Here is a 25,596-nt window from a genome sequence, read left to right on the forward strand (position 1 = left end):
ATGACTTTATATACCAAGTTAAGGAGTTTGATATTTTTCAGGAGAATAGAAAATCATTGAAATATTTTCAAGCAGAAAAATAACACAATCCTTGATGCACTAAAAATAATAATTTGGTAAGTAATGTGAAAGATCAGTTGAAATGTAAAACTAAGAGTAGTGATATAAATCAGGTTTAGGTCCACAGCCAAGATGAGTGATGAAGCACATCAAGTTAAGGCAGTGGCATTGTGGCTAGAGAAGGGAAAAAATGAGATACAATAGACTGAAAACAATACAATCTGCAGTATTTGGTGAATGCGAGTGGTGTATAAGGAAAAGTGAAGAATCTAGAATGGGTCTCAAATCTCTAGGTAGGGTGGCTGGGTAATTTCATCATGTTAAAAGGATTGTGTACCTCCAAGCTGATGAAGCACAAATATACAAATTAAATATACATGTAAAAAATACACTCTAAGGGCATATGACAAATACTAACAGTAATCAATAAGTGATTCAGTTATAGATTATATTGTTTCATTAGATTGTATAGTAGTTTTAAAATAAAAAAAATGTTAAGCATGAATTATTCTTAGAACAGGAAAAACATACAAGAAGTGTTCCTTTAACAATTGCAAGTTTAAAAAGAAATGCCTATAAAACTTTTTCCTTTGACCTTACTTTGATAATGTCTTATCAATTGGAAAAACAGAACTCTGTGTATATAAAATATATGATTCCATTTCAGACAGTAATATAGTTCCTTCTTTTTTCTAGTTTTGTACACTTCTGTTGTACTTCCCAAACTATATTCACCTGAAAAGTAAATACCATGAGAGGAAAAAACACTTAAGACTTACTGTATTTAGAAAGCTAGTGGTTAGAAAGGAGATTTGCTAAAGTAGAAAGGAGATTGCATTTATTTTCATGTCCCATTGATACCTACTGGGTGTGTTGGTTGGAACCAATAACATTTCTTTGGAGCTTCTTTAATCATCGTTTGCTAAGAATTTCAGAAATGCTTCAGGATGAGCAGAGTCTGTATTCACAGTTTCTTGGATGGTATTCATATCCATCAATCTTTCACTTTCACATTGAATATGCTTATACATACAGGACTGGAGGCCTTTGCCAGCTCTGGTGTCCTTCAACATTCTTTAGTGTGGCAGTTATTGATTAATATATTAAGTGTGATTTGTCAGTGGTTGCCCCCAAACACGTTAAATTTCAAGGCATTTGCCTATTATCCTTTGGATCTGGGTTGAATTTTTTTTTTCGAAGTCCTGAGAATTAGTAAGAATCCTTAGCACTGGAGTTAAAGAACATTTACTGGTTTTTGAAGATACCGTTAGGCAGGAAAGAAAAAAATCAATGACTGACTTTTAATATGTTCCTATTTCAAAGAGGCCATGGACTCTTCTTTTCTATCACTCATTTGTGAACCTATACTCCTACTGGGTTTTGATTAGAAATCCACCTTATGTCAGGGCGCCTGGGTAGCTCAGTCAGTTGAGCATCCAACTTCAGCTCAGGTCATGATCTCAGGTTTGTGAGTTTGAGCCCCGCGTCAGGCTCTGTGCTGACAGCTAGGAGCCTGGAGCCTGCTTCGGGTTCTGTGTCTCCTTCTGTCTCTGCCCCTCCCCCACTTGTGCTCTGTCTCTCAAAAATAAATAAATGTAAAAAAAAAATTTAAAAACAGAAATTCACCTTATATCTTTGTTTATCTTTTCACCCTTAGTATAGCTTTCATCTGTAAGTAGGGAAATCCATTCTCTAGACTCTTTCAGTTTGAGTTACTAAATACTTGAGACAGAACTGAAGGAGTAGCTGAGTGGCTCATTCAGTTTTGTGTCCGATTCTTGGATTCAGCCCAGGCATGTTCTCACAGTTCATGGGTTAGAGCCCCTGCTGCCAACACAGAGCCTGCTTGGGATTCTCTCTCTCTCCCTCTGTCTCTGCCCCTTCCCTGCTCTCTCTCTCTCTCTCTCTCTCTCAAAAAAAAAAAAAAAAAAAAAAAGAACCAAAAATATGACTGAATCACACTATCGCATTCCCTCTTGATGCCTCAATCCTTTTTGATGTTGATACCAATTTCCTTTAGTATCAGAGGCCAACCCTCCTGTTCTTTTAGCACTCCTGGAAAGTAAGCAGAAGAAGCTCTGATGGACCTAAATTCCCAGTGAAGCACTAAAAGATTCAGATATGAGCTGCACCTCATAAAGCGGCCCTTTCCAACTTGCCTCCTTCCCCTAGTACCTCCACTGTTTTTTTTGCCTTGGTTCAATGCCTATTTCAATGTTGGGATTCCCGAGTTCTCCTGGGGCTCAGAGATTGTAGAATATGATCACACTCTAGGGGCAAGTGGTCAGATCAAACTACCCACTTACACATTTGCTAGGAGGAATTAGAAGGCAAGATGCACTTTGAGAATGCATTTTACCCAGGGGAATCATAACGATCAGCCATAGCCAGCAATAGATGACTTCAGGATGAAACATCCATCTCTGTAGAAGGCATTTCAGTGTGATGAGGACAGTAGCTAAGAGACCAATTGAACTTTTGAAACAGTGAAGCATGCATCTGGTCTTTATATTCCATGTTCTTATATTATTATCTGCCCTTCTCCCCCCCAAATTAAAGCATGGGACACATATTTTATTTCATTGTATTTCAAAGACTAGATTGGGACTTAGGCCAAAAGAATTTCTTTTGAGTCGTGTGACAAAATGAGCAGAGGAGAAAGAGTGAAAAGCATCCTTTTAAATCTCACTCAAACAGCACATTCCAGTAACATCCTAAAGATTCAGGAAGTTCTTTTTTGCCTATAAATTGTGTTGAACTTCTATTTTGATCAGAAGCTTGACCTCTCCAAAGAGTAGATCAGGAAGATAAGCACTTTGGCATAAAGTAGAAATTGCCTACATGATAAAAATGGGACACAATTTAGGTTTGAGAAGCTTGGCTTTGAATTTTGTTCTGCCACTTACTGGCTGTGTATTCCTTGCCAGTTCACTTAGCCAGAGTGACACTATAAAGTGGGGATAAAATAGGGATAATGACTTCATGAGGTTTAAAGAAAGTATTTAAAAATATGTTAAAATTTAAGATAAAATTTTATACCCTAAGATTTAAGATATGACATTAAATGACATTAGTCAGCATGAGTCTTGGCATATGACTATGTTTATAACATCATGAAGAAATAAACGTGATCTTAATAAGTCAAACTCAGTAAACTCCACTTTTCCAACTTCAGCCAACTTGAGACTGTATTGCTTTTATTTGTCTAAATGATGACTTCTTATTGATATTTTAACAGAGCTTGGAACTATTAAAGTGCCTTAAAAAATTCCTCAGATATATCTAGTCCATGACTAGTTATCAGTAGATTGTGATCCTTAAGCCGTTTCTGCTATGGTTGCAACAAAACACCTCCAGATGCACCTCCCCCCCCCCACAGACCCCGTGAAAATTGTTGCACATTCAAAGCAGTCTCAATGTTTACACATGTGTCACCTGAAAGCACTTTTCTTAAAACTTCTTCCAGACAGAAGTTGTTTCAGTTAAGATGTGGAAATAGTAAATTAGCGAGTGTTTGGCTCTTGCCTACAGTGTAGCTAGCACAGTTGTGTAAGAACGAAAACATGAAACTTTCCTTGTTCACCTGGCTGAATTCTACTGAGTCATGGGAGGGGGAAGGTAGAAGATAGTTTTGTCTTTGGATGGAGAAAACATCTGGTTAAATGGAAAATATATGGACTGTGTAATAAAGAAATAATTATAAGCATATAAAAGAATACGTTAAGAATTGCTGAATTTGCAGGGCAGAATTTAAAGTCTACACCCTGGAGGACAGTGAATATCCCTTGACTTGGCCATCATTTTTATAGCATTTCCTCTACTTCTTGGTGATTTACTAAGGCAATCCCCTAGTTCCTATATTTTTTGCTAACTCAAACTACACATCTCACACATTCCAACTTGCGCCTCAACAAGCTGTTGTAAGCCTTCACCTTCTGGTCACAACATTCCTATGAATAACTCCCCAGAGTGCTCTTAAAGTGAGTGCTTGTGTGTAATGAATGGCATGTGATTTCCATTAAATAATCTAAGGAGACTGTGGGTCAGTATGTACATAAACTTTCATTAATCCTTTCACTGCATGATTGTAGTGGCACTTGAGAAAAGTGAAGACTTTTCCCCTTCCATTTTAGAAAATAAGAAAAGATAAAGCATAGGATCCCAGGACGAGGAAGAGAGAATGACAGAATTTCATTTCTGGTTTACACATGGTACAACACTTGTTATGAAGACTTATCTGAAATCTAATAGCTTCTGTGGCTTCAGACCTTAATTAAAGCAAATTATGCAGCTCTGTAAAGAGTGGCTTCTCAAGTTTCTACAAATCTGTTTTCATTTCGCATGGGCAGAGTATTTCTTTCTCTTTCTCTCAATGAAGCATATCTCTGTAGTATCGGTTTGTCAGTTAGGCAGGGTCCTAGTAGGAAATAGATGACTATGCCTCAAACAGAGTCTTTTGGTGAAAGTTTACTGAAGGGACCACTTACAAAGATGTTAACAGAATATAGGGAAGCAACATTGGATGAGCAGTATTCAGGAGAGAGTAACAGGGCAACACATTTACTACCCCTGAAGGCATAGTCAACCAGCTGAGAGAGAGAAGGAGAGATTGCTTTATGTAAAGAGGAGAGCTGGTGCAGAAGACAGAGAGAGAGAGAGAGAGAGAGAGAGAGAGAGAGAGGAGTTGGGTAATATATGCCCTGAATTCACCCTCCTCTCTCTCTCTCCCTCTCACTCCTATGGGTGATGCTCATCAGAACCAACCAGAAGCCAGTGACAAGTAGGTCATCAGCTTCTCAGGGCAGAGCAGGATGAAGAAATGCAGAGTGGAGGTGAAGGAGCAAATGGAAGACATTCAGTGCCTTCGGTGAGTATGTGTGGATCTCTGCAGCCACTGCCAGCCAGGTTAGGAATCATGTCTTGATTCCTGGACTTCGGAGATCCAGATTATGAATGAGTTCATCCACCAGAACTTCAAAAGTTGATAATTTGCCTTGAGTAAGCTAATCTTTGGAGTCAAAAAGGAAGGACTTTGAACCAGCATTCAGTATTCATTATGCAGTGAATGTTTTATGATAACATGCTGTTTATTCTTAGAGGCTCTCCACCGCCCCAGACTCATTATGTACGGGCTCTGCCCTGCCCCATGTCCTGGAGACTGACTTCCGATTGCATCTCAGGACCCCCTGATCTACAGCATCTGGTTGAGCTTTGGTCATGGAAGCTCTGGCCACAGACATGAGTTTCGTTTGTTTACTCATCTGTTTCTTTTGTACAAAGTAGTAAACCCAAAAGGTTAGGGATTGTGTTTCTCTGCCTTTGTTTCTTTCACAAAGCCCAGCAGAATAAGGCTATGTATATTACATTGAATAAGTACTAAATAATTGATTGGCTGGAGGTTCATAAATATGTCTAAGCTTGCATCCCAAAGCAAATTCCAAAGTCAGTTATGAATAGTGCTGTAGGGAGAGATTTATTTTCAGTGTTTTTCGTTCATTCAACGAATGCTAGCTGACACCCCCACAAACTGAGCGCGATTCCTAGTATTAGGAACTGCACATGCAGTGGAGAACGATGTGGACAGAGCACTTGCCCTGTGCTTGCCTCTCAGTGCCTTCCACTTAGAGAATGACATGGTGATGAAAGCTTGGGCTTTGGAGCCTGACAGAGGTGGGTGCTGGTTCAGTGCCTGGTGTTGCTTGATGCTGGCAAGCTTATATAACTGTCTAAAACTTAGTTTTCTCATCTGTAAAAATGGAGACGTTAATAGTTTAGAAGTTTTTTTGTTTGTTTGTTTGTTTGTTTGTTTGTTTGTTTTTTGGTGAGGATCAAATAAAATAAGCCAAATATTGTGACAGTGCTCCGTATATAGCAAGAGGTCAATAAATTCCTCTAGTGATTTCTATACTGAACTGCATGGTGGTGGGGGGTGATGAGAGGGCACAAGAGGGCTCTGGGGACACTGATCCAGTAGCACTGGCCTTAGTGATTACTGTGTTTACCCACAGACCGTGCCAGCCTGTGTGACTGCGCATCACACATGTGGTAGCCGTTGACACAGGAAGTGTTCAGTAGCTCGACTCTCTTGATTTCCATTTACTTCTCCGTCCAGCATTGGCTTCTTTCCCCATTAGAATCATGAGTGACCTATTAATTGGCCAGCCAATGTCCTGAACTACTTGACCATTTTAGTCTACTTCTTCATGTTCTTTTCTTAGGCTTCCTGGATGTTTTCATATATCCATAACCACTGATCTTTGTATTTAATTTGTTCTAACTCCTCCTCTGCCCTCTCACTATAAGTCTGCATTTCCTAGAAGCCCATCCTGGGTTCTATATTGTTCCAAATCTCTGCTGTTTTCCTCAGGCACAGCATTTAAATCAATGGTTAAAAGTCCTTTTCATATGACACACAAACCCATATTATATATCCAAACCCAAATTTTCTCCTGAGCCCCATGCTCACATATCCGATTATCTCTGCCTACTGTATTTTTGTTGTTCTTGTTGTTGGTTGGTTGGTTTTTGTTTGTTTTACTGGAATAAGCATACTCTATAAATACTTGGCATAAACAACTGAACCCCTTGTATTTTCACTCTCCTTCACATACACGGAGGCAGTTTTGAGTCTTTGCTCTCATAATCCATGGTAAGTTGCAATCATAGTAACTCTATTTCACAATACCTTTCAAATACGGCATTCTCATTGTTATTGTCTAACTTTTGAAATTTTGCACAGGTTTCTGTCTTGTTCCTCCCAACGCTCACCATACCATCAGTAGAGTAATTTTCTGATAAACAAATATGATCCTAGAGTTTTCCAGCTTCGAAACCACTGTTGACTGTTAACTTAGAGTTCCCTTCAAAATTACATTACATCTCCTTCTCCAGGGACGCAAGGACCTTGGCATGTTGTTTCCTCTAGCGGCGACCACTTTTATTCATCTAAAAAAATGTCCAAATGCTCTTTAGTAGACAGATCAATTGGCAAATTTTGATGAAACTTTCTAGACTATTCCAGAAATGATTGTTTTATCATTTTTTAATTCTCCCACACATTTCTTTATAATACCACTTTAAAATTTCCCAGAGTATAATGTGCTGGTGTTCATTTTTGAATAGCTGTCTGAGCCTAGCACAGTGCCTGGTACTTCAAAGAAGCTCAGGATGCAGTTAGATAATGGGTAGGAACATAGGAAAATGCACATGCTGGTAGTAATTTGCTGCTCCTATGCCTGGTTTATGGACTGATGGGCTTGGTATGTGACACTCCATACCTTTGGGTTCCTCTGACAGAGAATGTAGGAAACAAGGATTTATGAGGAGATAACACTCTCCTTTGCAGGGGCAAGAGGTGGCATTTATCAGGGAGGCAGCATGGTGTAGTAAATTTTTGTGTCAGGTGAAAAATGTGCCCAATCGGGCAGTCAACAACCATTTAGTCAATAACCCCAGAATTTAGGGTTACTTCTCACTGAGATCCTCACTCCCCTTTCACCAGTAAGCTGTTTCTTAGTTTCATGATATTTCTGATTTGGTTAAAATGTTAAAAATTAATTGAGAAATCTCTTTATAATGCCTTCTGTTTATAATAACAAACTGAGGCAGTTGATCTGAATTACCAATTGTTATCCTTTTTTTTTTTTTTTGGCTTGTTTTCCAAAGATAATGTGCTTCTTAAAAAGAAAGGCATTCCCATGTACACACTAGCATTCTAGGCTAACGAAGTTTTTGTGGATGGATGACAAATGATTGTAAACAAAGGCAGTTCCTTCCTCTGTAACCTTGACCCATGAAGGCCAAGAAATGTATTGTTCTTTTAAATGAAATTCATTTCACTGTCATATTAGTTATGCTTGAAAGTTTTATATCCAGCAGAGATTTTCAGGGACATGCTGTTCCTGGAACAGTGAACATGCTAATGCAGATAGATAGTAGAACAGTAGAAGAAACTTAAACCAGCATAGAAAATTCAGTGCAATGAGGGGAAGGAAGGAGGATGGGAGGCAGGAGAGTAAAGAGAGAGAAGGAAAGAAGAGAGAGGGGAGAAAGAGGGATGGAAGGTAAGAAGGAGAGAGAGATTTTCACACTGATTTTTTTTTTTTTTAGAATAGTTTTGGGATGTGAACTTTTGTGGAAGATTGCATTACTTTTTATTTTTGCCAAATATCTACTCCCTGTCCAGTAAGGGTATCAGACATCCACATCCTGTCAAGTACTGTGAAAGGCCTATTTTACCCTGCTTACAAACTGTTACTCTGGATAGTTTCATGAATGTTGGCAGAAGACATAAGATTCCTGGGTCAGAGACAGAGGACTTTATTATTCACAGCACGTCAGGTGGTGTGAGCTTCATGTTACCTCAATCTTGCTTCCCAGTCCCTCCAAGGTCAACAGAGGCAACAAAGAGTTGGTCTTAGGTTGATTGTGCACATACAGTGGGCTCATATCCTAGATAAGGAACCCTGAGGTTACTGAGCCCCAATTTTATTAGGGACTGCTAGCAAATCTGCCCAATTTTTGCCTTGGAGGGAGACATCTCTACTACCCTGGATAGCAAACAAACCAGCCTACTACCTTAGAAGGGTATCTCGGGTACCTATCTATCTTCTCTATCTTCCAAGACTGTTTATTCTACACATACCCTTGAAAAGCTAGTCCTTACCTATACAAAGATTTTCACAATTGTTTTTTCCCAAAGCCTTAAAGCTTCAAAATTGTAAAACTTTGCTGAAGCAATAAAGTTTTAATGCACACTAATTGAAGATAAGAATAATGTGTATCATGTGATGCCTTTCAGTTTACAAAATACTTTTCTATGCATTATTGTGCTCAATAATGTATAAGGTCAATGATAATGAAGCTAAATTCATTCCAGGTTTGTGGGTAATAATCCATGTTAGGGGGAAGGGGGCTTACAATTATTATAACAATCATGTATGTTAAAGAGGTACAGCTGGCAATAGAGGTTGTGGGAGTTGTAATAAATTGTGTGTGTGTGTGTGTGTGTGTGTGTGTGTGTGTGTGTATTTCTTACCAGGTCATTGTAAAACAAATGTTATAAATTACATACACACAGAGTTCACTTTCTAGCACTGTCCTTAATTAGCATTATTAAAACTGCATCACAAGAGGGTAAGGATGTGGGCATAACTTAGAAATTAAAAATAAAGGTGCTGAATTTCAAAAACAAAGATAAAACACCAGAAATAGAATAGAGGTTTAAAAAATACTAAAATCTTGTCTCCACAGATGAAATTGCCGAACGAGCTTCTGCAAACTGGAGGCATTTCATAGAGATGCTACTAAGCAGCTCATTGTTATCCTTCAGATTTCCCTTTCTTTGCAATAGAGTCATAATTAATCATGAATCACAAATGCAAAGATCATTAGCGTTGGAAGAGTCCTAAAGAATTCTGCAGCCCAGTGAATCTCAGACATTAGTGTGTGCCATGGGAATCGATTGAGAATCATTGGAATCAGTAAACTACAGAAGCTCAGGACTTCACTAATTGAGGATCTGATTTGCTAGGTCTAGTAATTCTGATGCAAACCAGTTCTCAGAACCACTGTTCTAACATCATTTCATAGGTAAAGAAAACCTTCACTTATAAAATCTTCAGTCATTATTTCTTTCTATCCATTTCCATTACTAATACCCTAATCTCAACTTTTGTTACCTTAGTATCTAAAACAGTGTCTGGCAATATGTGCTATTGGATAAATATTTGTTAAATTAATGAGTGTTTATCTTTTGCTCTGACATCATTTTCTGTGCTGATAATGATTACGCCTCCAACCAATCTATCATTTGCTGTTAATATTGCTTAAAGAATTTTTTTAAAATATTAAGTAAGGAAAGTATTATTTATCTATCTGACAGATGAGAAAACTGAGGCAAGAGGAAGTTAGTGACTTTCATTTCTTTTACAGGGTACAGTGAAAGAGCTATTACTTAAATTAAGAAATAGCTTGTTTATGAAAATATAATTCATGAGCACTTTGCATAATTTGGATATATCATGATTATTATGCATCAAGAAATATGCTATAACAGAGAGAGAATGGAAAAGAGAGGGAATGAAAGGTAATACATTGTAATGGTTAAGTAGACAGAAATTAGAGCTAGCCTGCTGGGTTCAAGTTCCACATCTGCCATGTGTGACCTTTAGTTGTATGAGCTCAATGTGTTTTTTAATCTCTCTAAACCACATTTTTCTTATCCATAAAGTGATGATGGTAATATTTTATTTCAAGGTTATTATCAGGATTAAGTGAAGATTAAGTGTAAAATCTTCATAGATCATCTGGCAAATAATAATTAGCCAATAAATTTTACTTATTAATCTCATCATCATCATCATCATCACCATCATCATTATCATTAATATAGGAATATTTTAGGAGGTCAGGTTTTGCCAAATTCAGGGTCAAAGAATGATGCTGTGTTTATTAATATGACTGTGAGCTCTTATAAGGAATTATAATTTTAACTAAAAATTAGGAAAAGAGGTATTACCCAGGCATATATAGAAAAGAATGGGAGGGGGGACCTGGGTGGCTCAGTTGGTTGAGCATCTGACTTTGGCTCAGGTCACGATCTTGTGGTTTGTGGGTTTGAGCCCCAGGTCGGGTTCAGTGATGACAGTTCAGAGCCTGGAGCCTGCTTTGGATTCTGTGTCTCCCTCTCTTTCTGTACCTCCCTGACTCACTCTGTGTGTGTGTGTGTCTCTCTCTCTCAAAAATAAATAAACATTAAAAAAAAATAAAAGAGTAGGAGAACAAGTTCAAGTTACCTAAAAATATTTGCGCAAATTGTTTCCTTTCTGCAAAGGTAGGCTCTAATATGCGTAGACTTGGTTCTGTTGCCCAGGAGTATCTTAAAGGTATGAGGGAATACCTGGCAATAGTTGTTTTTAAGCCCATATATTTAAATATCTGTCCCTGTTAAAAAGTATATAAAAGTATATCAATGTGGTAATTTGTATACACAGACTCTGAGATTCTTAGAGTTAGCAATCAGGATACATCTCTTTCTCGTATGAGTATCATTACATGCAATGCAGTATAGAATTTAAGAATATGTTATATTCATAAGCTTTTATTAAGTTAGCCTTTGTGGCAGCTTCAATTGTTTTGGTGGTGTTTTTTGTTTATTGCTGATTCTTTTTTTTTTTTTTTTTTTTTTTTGCCCTTCCTGACATTTCATTTGGCACAAATACACAAATGAAGAGGCGTCAGTAAAATTTTAAAATGGTTTACTGAGGTTGTAAATAGGCGTAGCTGCTGTCTATAAAACTTCATTGGCATTAGAAGGATCTCGCCATTTATCTAGTGCCTCGCATGGCTGCCCAGGTAAGGTCTCTGCAGCTACGTGGTCAGACGTTGTCAAAAAGATTCAAGGCTCAAGAACAGAAACATCCCTCTCTTGCTGCATGACTGTACATTTCAGCTATGCTCTAAAGACTATTGAAAGGAACGCCAAAACATTTTAGCCAATTGTATAAATAGTGACTTAAATTTGGAAAGCATGTTCCTTCAGAACTATGTACTATTCTACCTACGTGTAACAATAACAACAGTAAATATTTATAAATAGGACTTACTATGTGCTGGGGACTATGGTAGATTCTTTCCAGGAATGACTTCATGTAGTCTTTATGGAAATATATGAGGTAGATAGTGATAATATCCCCATTTGACAGATAAGTCTACTGAGGCACAGGAAGGTTAGGCAGTTTGCCCAGGATCAACCACCTGATAAAAGACAGAGTCAGATTTTGAACTTAGGCCATTTGTCCTCAAAGCCCTAGTTTTATTTTTTTATTAAAAAAAAATCTTTTTAACGTTTATTTATTTTTGAGACAGAGAGAGACAGAGCATGAGAGAGGGAGGCACAGAATCCGAAGCAGGCCCCAGGCTCTGAGCTGTCAGCACAGAGCCTGACACGGGGCTCGAACTCACAGACTGTGAGATCGTGACCCGAGCTGAAGTCAGACGCTCAACAGACTGAGCCACCCAGGCGCCCCAACAAAGCCCTAGTTTTAAATATTAACTCTACACTGTATTTTCATTCAAATTAACCATATGCAATTGATAAGATATCAACAGTTTTTGATATTACTTCTTTATTTCACTTAGTAGGAAAACTATTGATTGGTCTGATTCTTATAACATTGTGTTTGTTAGGATAAGTTAAGCTATTTCGTGACAACAAATAAATCTCCATTATCTCAGTGGCTTATCAGAAAAATGGTTTATTTCCCATTCCTGAGTCAGGTGGTCCTCCTTAGCTGTTCTCAAATTATGGCTCAGGGTCTGAACTACTTCTGCCTTGCAAGGTCTTTGTTTCCAGTGCTCAGATATGAGAGAAATCCCAAGAAGGACACATAGCAACTTTCATCTGCCTTTTTTTGTTCATATTCCCCCTGATGAAATTTCAGACCCACCGTGTCTAATTCCAAGAAGGCTGGGAGCTGTGGCCAGTACATTGTAGGTTTCTCCATCAGTATCAGACTACAGGTCCCTCTTACTATTTCTTTCTTGTTTTTTTTTAAGACATTTGTGGTTATTGGAACATGGGGGGTTGGTATCAGAACACTGCATGGCTTCTGCAGGAATGATGGATAAATTAAGGCAACAAGAAGAACTGTGTATTTCAGTACAGTGCAGGTAGCTATATATTAAAGTATGGATGACAGTGTTACAGCAAATATTCGGCACCCAGGAAGAGACAAGCGACATACACTCAGGGAATCAGAAAAGACGGTTTATTTCGCACTGGTGCTGGCCCAGCAGAGTCACCACCAAAAGCTGAGCCCTGAGCCCCAGGGCTGACCTTCTTTTATGGGTGGGATTGCAGGGGCTTCAGAAAAAAAAAAAAAGGTGGGGTGGGGCACATCGATTGTGGGGCAGCTGATGGATGCAGAGGCAAGCAAGATTACAAGGCCAAAAGCGTGCAAGGGGAGTATCCGGTCTCTGACATCTAGCTGGCCCGCTTTTTTATCTGCCCTTGCCAGATTTCCTTTTCAACGGTGCTCGATTCATAGATTTTGGAGTCGTTGTTTTGTCTGTGATGGTTGAAGTCATATGTGTGGGCGAATCCAGGCAAGAGCGGTGCCCGACAGCATACAACACGTGCAAGATGAAGACTGGTCTAGGTTTCTGCTGAAAACTTGAAATGAAGAAGTAAAGCTATATAAAAATGACAATTTGAAGGAAGATAACTTATGAATGTTAACACAGAACAGCAAAAGAACAGACCAGCTGTTTAGATTAAAAAAAAATCTATATGGAGGAAAAACAATCTTAGGAAATTAGTAAGATTGTTTTCTCGTCTACTGTAATACTGAACTATTGAGACAGATTTAATGAATTCTATTTTCTTTGGGAATCTGTCTTCTTTTTAAAAAAAGTAACAATTTAAAGAGCTTTTTCCTTGCTTGAAATTTATCTTTGTTGCTTTTCATTATAACTTTTTCTTCTCCCATGTTGTGCCAGAAATGCAGACACTTGAATGTATCGCCTCTGCCACGAGACCTAATTTTTCAATTTACATAAAAAAAAAAAAAACCTGTCAAAACTAATTACTTCTCTTCAAAATCTAAATACATTATTTCTCCTCTTTTTCCAGTCTGTCTTGTTTTAATTATTTTCACGTCAGTTGTCATTTTAGAAGCTGGTTTAGACTAAAAAGGGATAATCGGATATGTCTTACTGTTTTAATTTGGCTAATTAAGATTGCTGCTTTTCTCTGGGTGTCTGGAGGCATCCATTTATAGCCTGTTCACAGTTTGGGGTGTTAGGGGGAAGTGCAATCAAGAAAAACAATAGTCATATATATTTATTTATATTTATATATACATACTAAGTGACTATTATCTCTATGTTCCTTTTGTCCCCAACCTTGTTCTCCAATGCCCTAAAGTCTTCGTAAGCAAGTCTTATGAATCAAATCTTCATCTTCATAGTTCATTATTCCAGAATAAATAACGTCTCAAATATTGCACCTGAGATTTCTACATCCTTCTAGTAGTTTGAATCAAAAAAAAAAAAATGGTGAACACAGCACATGACTACTTCTAGAAAGCAGATGGTTAGCTGACTAACCACACAATTCATGGGATGTAATTGCCTGGTTGTGAGAAAAATTATACAGCAGCACCTGGAAAGTGGATAGGAAGAAATAACAGGTGGGAAAATAGGGTCTTTTTGCATCAATAATCTAGTTATTGCATCTGAAGTGCTTAAATTTGTGTTCTTCAGAGTGGTGCCAACTTGGATTTGTATAGCACATTATCTTCCAAATTGATCCCAGATTTTTTTTTTCATACTTTGTCTCATTTATCTTTACTATGTGCTTGTGTAAAAGGAATTGACCATCTTAGAATTCTTATTACCAATGGGGCAATTACCAAGATTGAATTCATTACTGACCCCAAATCATGCAGTTGATTAGACCCTGTGTCTTATCTGTAAAACTCAGCTATTCCTTGAATTTTTGAATTATTCAAAGAGGCAGATGTTCTGCTTCCAGTGGTGGTTATAGACACATACATATGCATACATAAATACATATATATAGAACTTAATATATATATTTAACATATAAAACAAATATTCATTTATTTACTTATTTATTTTTAAATGCAATGGAGATTCAACTGAATGGAGAGGACACAATACTTTTGAACAGAAGGTTTAGGAAGATAAAGTTACATTTAGCCTGATTTCCAAGTAAGGTCTACCACTTAAGTGAGATCTCTTTAATTATAAGAGTAGTTGTTATAGAAGTCCACTATAATGGCCAATTTACATGTTCACCTGACATTAAGTTTATAGCACATGGTATTTTAATTCTTTTTTTTTTTTTGTCTTAGATGCTTTATTTCTTGATTTTATGTTTTGAAACATCTTTATGTTTTTATAGTACATGATAGGACATTCTTTACATTAGATGATTTTGAAATCTGGTCAGCAATGTTGATGTTTAGGAACAAATTAAAACAACTCTTTGGGAGCACATCAAGCAAGGGATAATAATAATGATGATAATGTTTATTGAGCGACTACCATATGATAGGCCTTGTTCTTAGAGCTTCATAGTTTCTCATTTAAACCTCACATAATTCTAAAAAGCACGATTATTATTATAATACTTTTATACATGAACTGCCTGAAGCTCAGAGGAATTACATGACTTGACAAGACTCACACATAATTCATGGAGCCAGAATCAGAACTCGTATTGTCTGAAGCTGGAGACATGCTTCCCTTCCATGTACTATGGTGACCAGGATCCCAAGATGGAACCTGTGTTCATCACATTCAACCTGGACTCAGCAAGAAGTAAGAACTGAATGGAATACTCTTGTTTGAAAAGCTATAGAAGTGGAATTCCTATATCTAACATTTCTTTATAAATATAATCAGAAGAGAATGTTCTTTGGCCATTTTTTGGTCCTTTTTTTTTTTTAATTCTTGAAGGTCAGAGAATATAAAAAGGAAGAAAAGAAAAGGGAGGACAGAAATTAAGCAGTTCAGTTTCATTGTTTTAATGTTTCAACCTTTTACATTTTAACTTCTTCAGTTGATAGCATCTTGAATTACTGGCACTCAGGCCACTTTGTAAATTGTATATAAAAGTTTTAAAGGGGTTTTCAGTCATTTTAATATACATAGACCAAATGTAATAAGTTTTAGGTTAAGTGTACTCTTCCTTGAGTTTTCATAGTCTGTGAATCCTAGCGTTAAGGTATTTTTTTTTTTCAAAAAAGGTAAAACTTGAGTTTCAAACACAGAAAATAAGCAGAAGTTAAAAATTTTATTTAATTTATTGTTAATGAGGGAATCAGACAGATGTTCAAAACAATCAAAGATGCACAGATTTATGTGAAGTAAATCAGTGTTGATATAAATTTACAGATGGAAGGTAACTGGCTTTTCCAGGAAGGGGAAAGAGGGAAGTGAACTGAATTTCCTCAAACAGAATTGATTTGCATTTCTACAGACAAGGATTATTTGTCCATTGCTCTCTGTTATCTACAATTTATAGAGTCTTAAAACAGCTCAGAGGCACTGAAAAGCTACAATCTGATAAGGAGGGAAGGTATGTTCTAACCAATTCATTGTTTTACCAATACTGGATGAACTAGAGGAGGAACACTTGAAGCTGTCTACATGCAAATGGCAGAGATGAGATTGCTGGGACACAAAATCACACAGCAGACACTCCTGCAGAGGCAATTTTTGTTTTATGTATTGTATTGTAAACACGGTTTTAAATGCATGACAAGATTTATCAGTTGTGCTATCATTTGAGTGTGGACATAATCATGTGAAAGGAAAAATTTAAGGAGTTAGAGATTTGTCAGGAGTACTTCTGCTAGAGTGGGGGGAAAGGCAGATACAAAGAGATTGGTGGAAAATAAGGGACTTCTCACAATAGAGAATTTAGGATGAGTGTGAAAACTGTAAGGGAAACAAAAACGTCAAAAGGCCATTTGGATGATGGATATTGTCAAGACCTAAGTGATACCTTACCTAATTGCATCCACAGGCTTTTGAGGACATTCATTCAAGTACAAAGGACGTTGGTCATGATTAGAAGTTCATTTTTATCATCTTTTGGTACACTGTTACCTGTTGGACGACCATCAGGTAGAAAGGTCATTAGAGAATGTCTGGCAAATTGGAAGGACAAGGGGAGTAATTTATGAGGCAGAATGTAGAATCATGCTTTGCTGACGCCTTTCCTTTGAAATATGGCATTAATCGATGATATCTGAGCAATGCCCACAACATGACAGTAAATACAAAACAGTGATTCCTGTGCTGGCCTTTCTGAATATGTCACATGAGACAGAAGAGTGGCAAGGCTTGAAACCTTTGTATTTGTCTACAGGCAGCTTCAGTGGAAAGTGGGTGTGCAAAAAGGTCAGAATGAGGGCAGCTCTGTCTGAAAATCCCACACGTATCAAATTTGATTTTTCTGGACTTGTCACTCCATGCACAGGATTGGTCAGTGCTCACTCATGGACACAATCAATTTTCTAGAGAGTGAGAGAGAATTCTGGCCGTATAGCTCCTCTTATTTAGAAGAGAATGAATATCTTTCTTTTCAGGGCATGAATATGAAAGTAAGATATATGTACAAATGTAATCCACACGCAATATATGGTTAAAAGTAGGTATTTATTAGCACTTCTACTTAACACAGCTGCTAATAAATACATTGGTTAAGTGGGTTAATGAACAGTCAGATCATCTTAAGCTCATTTTAAGAACCAATATGCCTCTGCTATTCATTTTGAGACTCACAAGACCAGGTGATTTTTTTAGTGCCGTTACATGGCAATTTGGCTTTATTTATGAGCTATTGCTTCCTGATGACACTGAAACAGTAGCAAAGGAATCTCTCTGTGTCAAGGGACACACCAAGTCTCTTTTTTATGTAGTTTGGGCTGAGGAAAGATGACTTTTGACTACCTCATTTCACCCCACTCCTCTTTAGAGTTATCCTCAGGGGTAGCCTCTGGAAATTGAAATCATCTGTATTAGTGGCTTCCAGAACATTCTCTTCTTCTCTGGGGATGGTGGCAAAAGGAGAAAAATCTGTCTACATGCACTCAAAGATGTAAATATTTTAGCAGTTCTCCAGTTTGCAAACAACACCTTAGTTAAAAAGTGGAAGCTCTTATACCATTTATTTGTCTCTATGGTTTTCAGTGAAAAACAGCATTATTTTTTAATTACTTCCATCTCCAAATTGCTTCTTACCTTCACTGTCTCCCACTTCAGAGTCTCCCTCGGCATATAAATGTCTCATAGATGCATCTCCTCCATTGCACTGTGTACTGCTCTTCTGGATCTGTCTTGCCACAGTCCAAGAATGGGGTGAACTAGTGGGGGGCGGGGGGGGGGATGTTAGAATCGTGAATTCCAAACTTGGCCATGAACAGATGTGGGAAGGTCAAGTTGGCTAAATTGGACAGTTTCCAATATATGCTGTTTGCAGTGTGTCACGTCTCAGATTTTTGTGTCAAATGAGCTTTTTCACCTTTCGCTAGCTACACAAGTCACCTTTGAGTCACATCTGAAAACAGTTTTGCCTACTTGTGCTTTTTTTTTTAATGGATTTTATTGTACTTGTCATGTTTGAAAATGTATTGCTATTGTTCAGAGCTTTTAGTCTAAGTACAAAAAAGGTTTGCAAAACGAAGTTGTAGCTGTTTTGGAGGCATTCAGTCTTTGGGATTTCATACTCGCTTTTAGAAATCTGGCTATCAATTAGGCTCCTTAGATAAAATATTTACATAAACTCACTTACAAAACACAATTCTCAAACCATAACCATGGCTACCGAGGCTTGAGAATATTTCTGAACATTTCATCAAATCTTTAGCAATGTCAAATATTCTTTAATGTTCTTATAATTTTTGATTTGTGAAATAATGAGCCCTATAGATGATAATAACAGTCTTGGTAAGTTAAGTGTGAATGGTCATAAGCAGTGCTATTACAATTGCCCTCTTTTTCTTACTTAAAAGACATTTTAAACTCTTTGTGTGCATTAAATTTAGGTAAAATGACATTTTTGTAAATAGAAACCTTTCTGAGGTATTTGAGGAAATATTAAAGTAAAAATGATGGAGTATGGAACTATGTATCTTGTGTTCTTCCTCATGTGAATGCCCAGTAGTGAGGAAATACCTCTTGGTTTCAGGAAAAATGGGGTAACAATTCTTGACTCTGTAACTTTTGCTGATTAAATTACTTGAACTTTTACAGAATTTACTATGAAACTTCACTTTTGAAATGTTTCTTCCTGTATAAAATGGGAAGACTTGTGCAGTTTTCCATGTTCTTGAGGTTGTAAGAGATAAACTGATAATGTATATTGGCTCAGTACTCAGGCCACAGTAAGTACTCAAACTCAAAACTAGGCAGTCCGAGGCCTGGGAAGATACGGACATGAGGTGGCAGTGGCTGGGTGTGGGACGGCCTCAAGGCCTCTTGTAGCACAGTGTAGAGCTTCCCATGTTTCTAATCATAATAAAACATACCTTACATTATTATGAAGAAGTTTTCAGAAATGTTATAGGATGGCATTTCTATGTATGGCTGTCATAATCTTCACATTATGAATACTCTCCTACTTCTTACCTAAATATTACATTAGAAGCTGTCCCATAAAAAGATTCAATGAGTGCATTCATGCCACCAAGTAGTAAACCCACTTGGGCCTGAAAGAGTAGCTAGTTGGACATTTGAAGATGCTAAACAACATCCAGGTTTCGTGTCGTAGACTCTGGGTCTGGAGTTCTCTTTTGTCCAGCAAGAGAACGGATTGATATGCCAGAGGGACTAATGTCTGGGAGGAGACAAGAGCCCCCAGTAAGAACCCTTGCTCCATTTTTTTTAGGATCAGAAGGCTTACAAGTGTGATGGGTGTGAACAAAGGGACAATGAAACCGTGAACAATAACTCATGGGGGTGGGGGAAAGGGGGTTCTGAAGATATGCAGTGTTAGGGGTTTGGGTCAATACAAAACAAAATTCTGGTGCTGGGTGGAAGGTTGCTTATAGCAGAAGGGATGCCATAGGCACCACCTCTGTTTACCTAAACTGGCCTAAGGGGTAGAAAGACTGAGCCTGCTACCTCAGGGTCAACAAGGCACCTTTCTTTTGCTAATTAGCTCCTCTCTGGGCAACTTCACCCTGCAGAGGTCTATAGCCCTGCTTACCTGTTTTTGCCCTTCCTTCCAGAGAAAGCAGCTTTCTGCTATCGTACTAAATTGGAGGACACTTCTGCCCGGAATTCCTATTCTTGTTTACCTAATCTTGGATGTTTTCATCCTGAGATTTCCTATTCCTATACCTTTGTCCTATACTGGGGGCCTTTGCCCTGTTGACCTACTCTTGTTTACCCAAACTTGGGTGTGTTCATCCTGTGGCTTTCTAATTCTTTATGTCTTGTTAACCCATCGGTGCAGGCTCAGGGAATTCCTAAACTATTCCCCACAGTTCTGTAAGTGGTCCTGAGGATAGAAAGAGGTGATCCGCTTGAGGTTGTATGAGACAAAGCTCAAAATTTATTTACCTGGTTAAGAAAATGATTTTGAGTGGGGGTGGGATTTGGTTATGAAAGTGGGTAGGGGCCTGAAGAGAGATGTTTTCTCACCTTGGTGAGAGGCTATTGCCTCCCCAACAGCCTCTCCCCTTTCATCTTTGCTAACAGAATCTTGGTTCTGAATGATCTAGAGATGTGCCCAGAGGCAGGACCCATGCCTGGAATAGCCAGCAAACCTTGCGCCCACGGATGAACCATTACTCCACACTTTGTCAGGAAAGAGAGGAGAAGGCAGGGGGGGTCAGTTCTCAAAGACCCCATTCGCCTTGCTCGCATTCTCGTTTATTGCAGTGTCAGACCAATCACAAATCTCTGTTGGCTTGTGTACAGAGGGCGCACAACATTTCAGACAGGCAAAAGGTGCAGGACTTAAAGGTGAACAATCACAAGAGACCAATCAAATCAGAGCTAGGTAGCAAGGGTCTCTGTGTCCTATTGTTTTGCTAAACTTTGAATACAATGTATAGACAACGAGGCTGCAAGGATTGCAGAAACACCTGGGAGGGCCAGCCTGGGCATTCCACAGTCAAAGTGGTTATGCTGGCCTCAGGCATTCCTGGAGACCCATGCGCCTCCCAAGTTTAACTGCAGCCGGCCAGAAATCTCTGTGATACATTTTAGCTAGCTAAGCATTGTGTATAATATCATCATCCTCAGTAATAATCCCAACAGACCCAGAGAAAGTGCTTTCCCAACAAATGCATCTAGTGAAGGATGTGTGACACTGGTGTGATCATTGAGACCTCACCTAACATCTGCTGGAGAAGTGACAGTTGGAAGCCTTTTGCTTTCCTGATAAAAGGGTTAGAGGCTGGCCCTGCCCGTTTCCCCTTTCCCTTCTGCCTTCTATAGTGATGTGATTTTTTTTTTTAATGTTTATTTATTGAGAGAGCGAGAGAGCATGCTTGTGCCACACACACACACACACACACACACACACACACACACACACACACGTGGGGCAGGGGCAGAAAGAGAGAATCCCAAACAGGCTCTGCCCTGTTAGCAGAGAGCCTGAGGCGGTTCTCGATCTCAGGAACCCTGAGATCATGACCTGAGCCAAAACCAAATCGGATGCTTAACCAACTGAGCCTCTCTCTACCTCTCCTCCACTTGCTCTCTCTCAAAATAAATAAACATTTAAAAAAAAATCTAGCTGGTAGAGACCAGGGATGGCTCTAAGAATCCAACAATGCATTGAAGAGACCCCTGCAACAAAGATTTATCTCACTCAAAATGTCAATTCTGCCAAGGCTGAGAAACCCTAACAATATACATTCTAAAATCTACTTAGAATCAATATTGTACTACTTTATACTTCAGACTTCATCTCTGGCCCTTTATGTTTCTTATATAATGTGTCTTTTTTTTTTCCTTCCTTTCAATTTGCTCCGCATCTTTAGTTTTCAGTTGGATGAACTTGGTTTGAAGCTATATTATTCATATAAATGTACTTGTGTTCTAAAACTTGACATATAAAGACTTAGGTAATTAGGCAAGGGCCTCTCTCTGTTATGGTTTTATCAGTTTCCCCTTGTATTTTCTAACAGTTTAGTTTTACTTCTTTCTTTTTTTTTATGTTGTGCATAAGGATTTATGCAGATACTTCTGTTTTTCCGCATTAAGCTTTTTACAGTGGGATGTTCCTTGTTTGTCTCCCTTAAATGTTTTTATTTTTAATCTATCTTGATGTTAGTAGTATTATAATTTCTATTGTTTTTTGTTTTTTTGCATTTAAGTTTTACACTTTTACACATGCTTTTATTTTAAAAAAATTTTCTGGTAACTTTCATCTTTGGTCTTTTTTCCTCCATTATTGATGACTTTTTAGAGCTTTTTCTCCAAATACAATTTGCAGTATGTTTGGCTGGAAGTTTTAAAATGTAATTAAAACTATTTTCCATTTTTAATGTATATATATGTATATACATATATATGTGTATATATAAATTTATTTCCAGTTTGGTGTTGAAAACTTGCTCTTCTGTGTCTTGAAATCTATATATTTTTTAAAGTTTATCTTTATTTATTTTTGAGAGAAAGAGTGTGAGCAGGGGAGGGGCAGAGAGAGAGGGAGAGAGAGAGAATCCCAAGCAAGTTCTGCACTGTCAGCACAGAGCCCGATATGGGGCTCGAACTCACGAACCAGGAAATCATGACCTGAACCAAAATCAAGAGTTGGATGCTTACCTGACTGAGCCACCCAGGCACCCCTTGAAATCTATATTTTTAGAATCATAAAACTGGAAGCGATCTTAGAATGATCATTTCATGTAGTATCCATTTTATTGGGGGTTATTTTTGAATTAAATAAATTAACATTGTGAGCCGTACGATAAATAGTTTTATTAATTTGATAAATATTAACTTGATAAATATTTATTTATTTATAATAAATATTTATTAACTTAAATATTTATTCTCTCTCTCCTAATTATTATTATTAATAAATGTTTCCGAACACTTTTCTTCATCAAAACACATTTCCAGTGAGACTTCCAATGATTATAATGTCATCCAATGACAGTGATTCTAATAGGAGAGTGTTGCCACATCAAGAATATTATCAAAATCTGATGGTGAAGATTCTGATATATGTACCTTAGGAATGCAGTGTCGCCTCTGGCTGATAATCACTAAATTTGCTTCAATTTTAATTTTTTTCTTGAGAAATGAATTAGCTTTCTCCTGTCCACAAAGATGGTTAAATGTTGGCATACAGTGTGCAAATCTGTGGCATTACTTTTCATATAACATGGAACTAATATCATAATTGGAGCGAGGAAAAAAAATTTTGGAGCCAGGAGAAAAAGAGCAATATTCTAGTCTAAATTTCATATTTTACAGATGAATGAACTGAAATGCAGATTGGTTACTTTTTCCACCTGATATACTAACTCATGATACAGACAAGATAAATATTAATCCTTGTTTTTTTTTCTTTTTCTCAGACATTTATCAAAAGGAGTGTATTTGACAGGTAATAAGTTGCCTATAGAAAGTCTTAGGACAATTTTCTAGAAAAATATACATTGCCAAAAATCAGATGAAGAAGTTTAAAACCTGAGAAGACCCAATTACCACACTCTTTCAAAAATTTGAAATGGTAGAGGAGCTATTTCCATTTTATGCAAAGTGTTCCAGAGCCAAAGGAAAATGGAAAGTTCCCTGTGTACTTTTATAGTGGTAGTATAATCCTGTGTCTCAATTTGAATTCTTCAGCAATAAGAGCCTAAGCCAAACCTATGTGCTAATTCTTTATTGAGGGATATAATGCTAGAGAAACAAGGGTAGAGGAAAAAAGGGAAGGGAAGCGGGAATGAGAGAAAGCAAATTCAGAGGGTATGCTACTGAAGCTTACCACACTTGACAAAAAAAAAAAAAAAAAAAAAAAAAAGCAATACCGGTGATTGTTTGCACTGAATGTCCATAGACTGGCCAGATAAAACTTCTGTGTATGGAAGAAGTCCTTCATCAGGAGCAAGGGTGACTAATATATATTCCCAGTCTTTCTAAGCTCCTGTCTCTCATTAGGTAAAATCCTCTCCATGGGCTTCTCAGTACTCCATTCTTGTGGCTTCATCTGGCAGCTATTGGGGTACTCTGAGCTTCTGTGCATATGGCCAGATTGGAACTGAGTGCTAGAGATGTTGCGGTTCCATCCAGGTAGGAGTTAGTTATGAAGACAGGTCAAAACACAACCCTTGCTTCTGGAGAAGAAAAAGCAGCTGCCGTGGAAGCCAGGGCTTTATGACCTTGGATCATTTTGAACTGTTGCGAGTCTTATGGTCATACGGCCACAACAGAAGCAGCTGAAGTGTTATTTTTACAAACCAGCGCCGACACAAAAAATATTTTATGGTGTATAAGAAAAATGAATCTAAGAGCAGAATAAAATTATATCATGATCAGGTAGTATGATAGTTAAAAAATGTCTGCATTTTCTTTGATCCTTCTTCCATCTAGGGGTTGGGCTTTATTGAATCAAAAGGTAAAAGGGCGAGAGGAGCCTGTGACTGTTTTGATCAATACAGTATGGTGAACGTGAAGCTGAATGACTTTCAGGGATGAGTCATAAAAAGGCAAGCACATTTCTCTTGGGATATTTGCTCTGGTGGAAGCCAGTTGCCATGTAAGAAATTCCAACAACGCTGAGACTATCCTGCTGGAGAGACCACATGTAGGGACACCAGTCAGTAGTCAGTCCTAAGTAAGATCAGGCTTCCTGTCATTCCTCTAGACATTGGATGTGGAGTGAAGCCATTTTGGAACCTCCTGACCAGCCCACCTGCCACTTGAGGACCACTCAGCTAATGCCACAAGCAGCAAAGGAATTGCCCATTCACGTCCTGCCCAGACCACAGAATTCATGAGTACAATAAAATGCTTGCTGTTTTTTGCCACTATATTTGGCATGGCTTGTTGTTTAGCAATAATAACTGGAATAGGTAGGTTTATCTCAGGAGAGAAGAACGGGTATGATTGTAACAGATGAAATGAAAAAACTCATAATTGATTGATAGATTCTTGGAAAATATTTGATGAAATGCAATAGGCACTACTAATTAAAAACACATAGCAAGCAGGCTAAACATGGAAGGAAATATCTTTAAGATGTGACAGGATGAATAAAATAATTATAGAAAACATCACACAAAGATTATACTGAGATTCCTCCCCACTGTGGTGTAAATGTGTCCCCCCCAAATTTGATGTGTTGAAAACTTTTTTTTATAAATTTTTTTAAATGTTTATTTATTTTTGAGAAAGAGAGAGGAAAAATGGGGGAGGAGCAGAAAGAGAGGGAAACGGAATCCAAAGCAGGTTCCAGGCTTTGAGCTGTCAGCACAGAGCCAGACGCGGGCTCAAACCCATGAGCCTCAAGATCCTGACTTGAGCTGAAGTCAGATGCTTAACTGACTGAGCCACCTAGGCACCCCAATGTGTTGAAAACAATACTGGAGGTGATGGTATTAGGAGGTGGGGTCTCTGGGAGGTGATCATGTCATAAGGGTGGAGCCCTCATTAATGGAATTAGTGCTGTTATAAAAGAGGCCCCAGAGAGCTACCTTGTGTCTTCCATCATGAAAAATGGAAGGATACAATGAGAAATCTGTGACCAGAAGAGAGCCCTTGCCTGACCACACTGTCACCCTGATCTTGAACTTCCAGCCTCTGGAACTGTGAGAAATAGTTCTGTTGTTTATAAGCTACCCAGGCTATGGCATTTTGTTATAAGAGCCCACGCTGACTAAAACACTACCAGTTAATAAAAATAAATAATAATAATAATAATTTAGTAGGAAAATTAGTAAAAGATAAAGCAATTTTCAGAAAATAATGCAAATTGTCAACGAACATTTGAAAAGATATCAAACCTCATTAATAATTATGTATAATTACGAA

This window comes from Neofelis nebulosa, chromosome 7 (assembly GCF_028018385.1).
Source record: "Neofelis nebulosa isolate mNeoNeb1 chromosome 7, mNeoNeb1.pri, whole genome shotgun sequence".
Classification (NCBI taxonomy): Eukaryota; Metazoa; Chordata; class Mammalia; order Carnivora; family Felidae; genus Neofelis; species Neofelis nebulosa.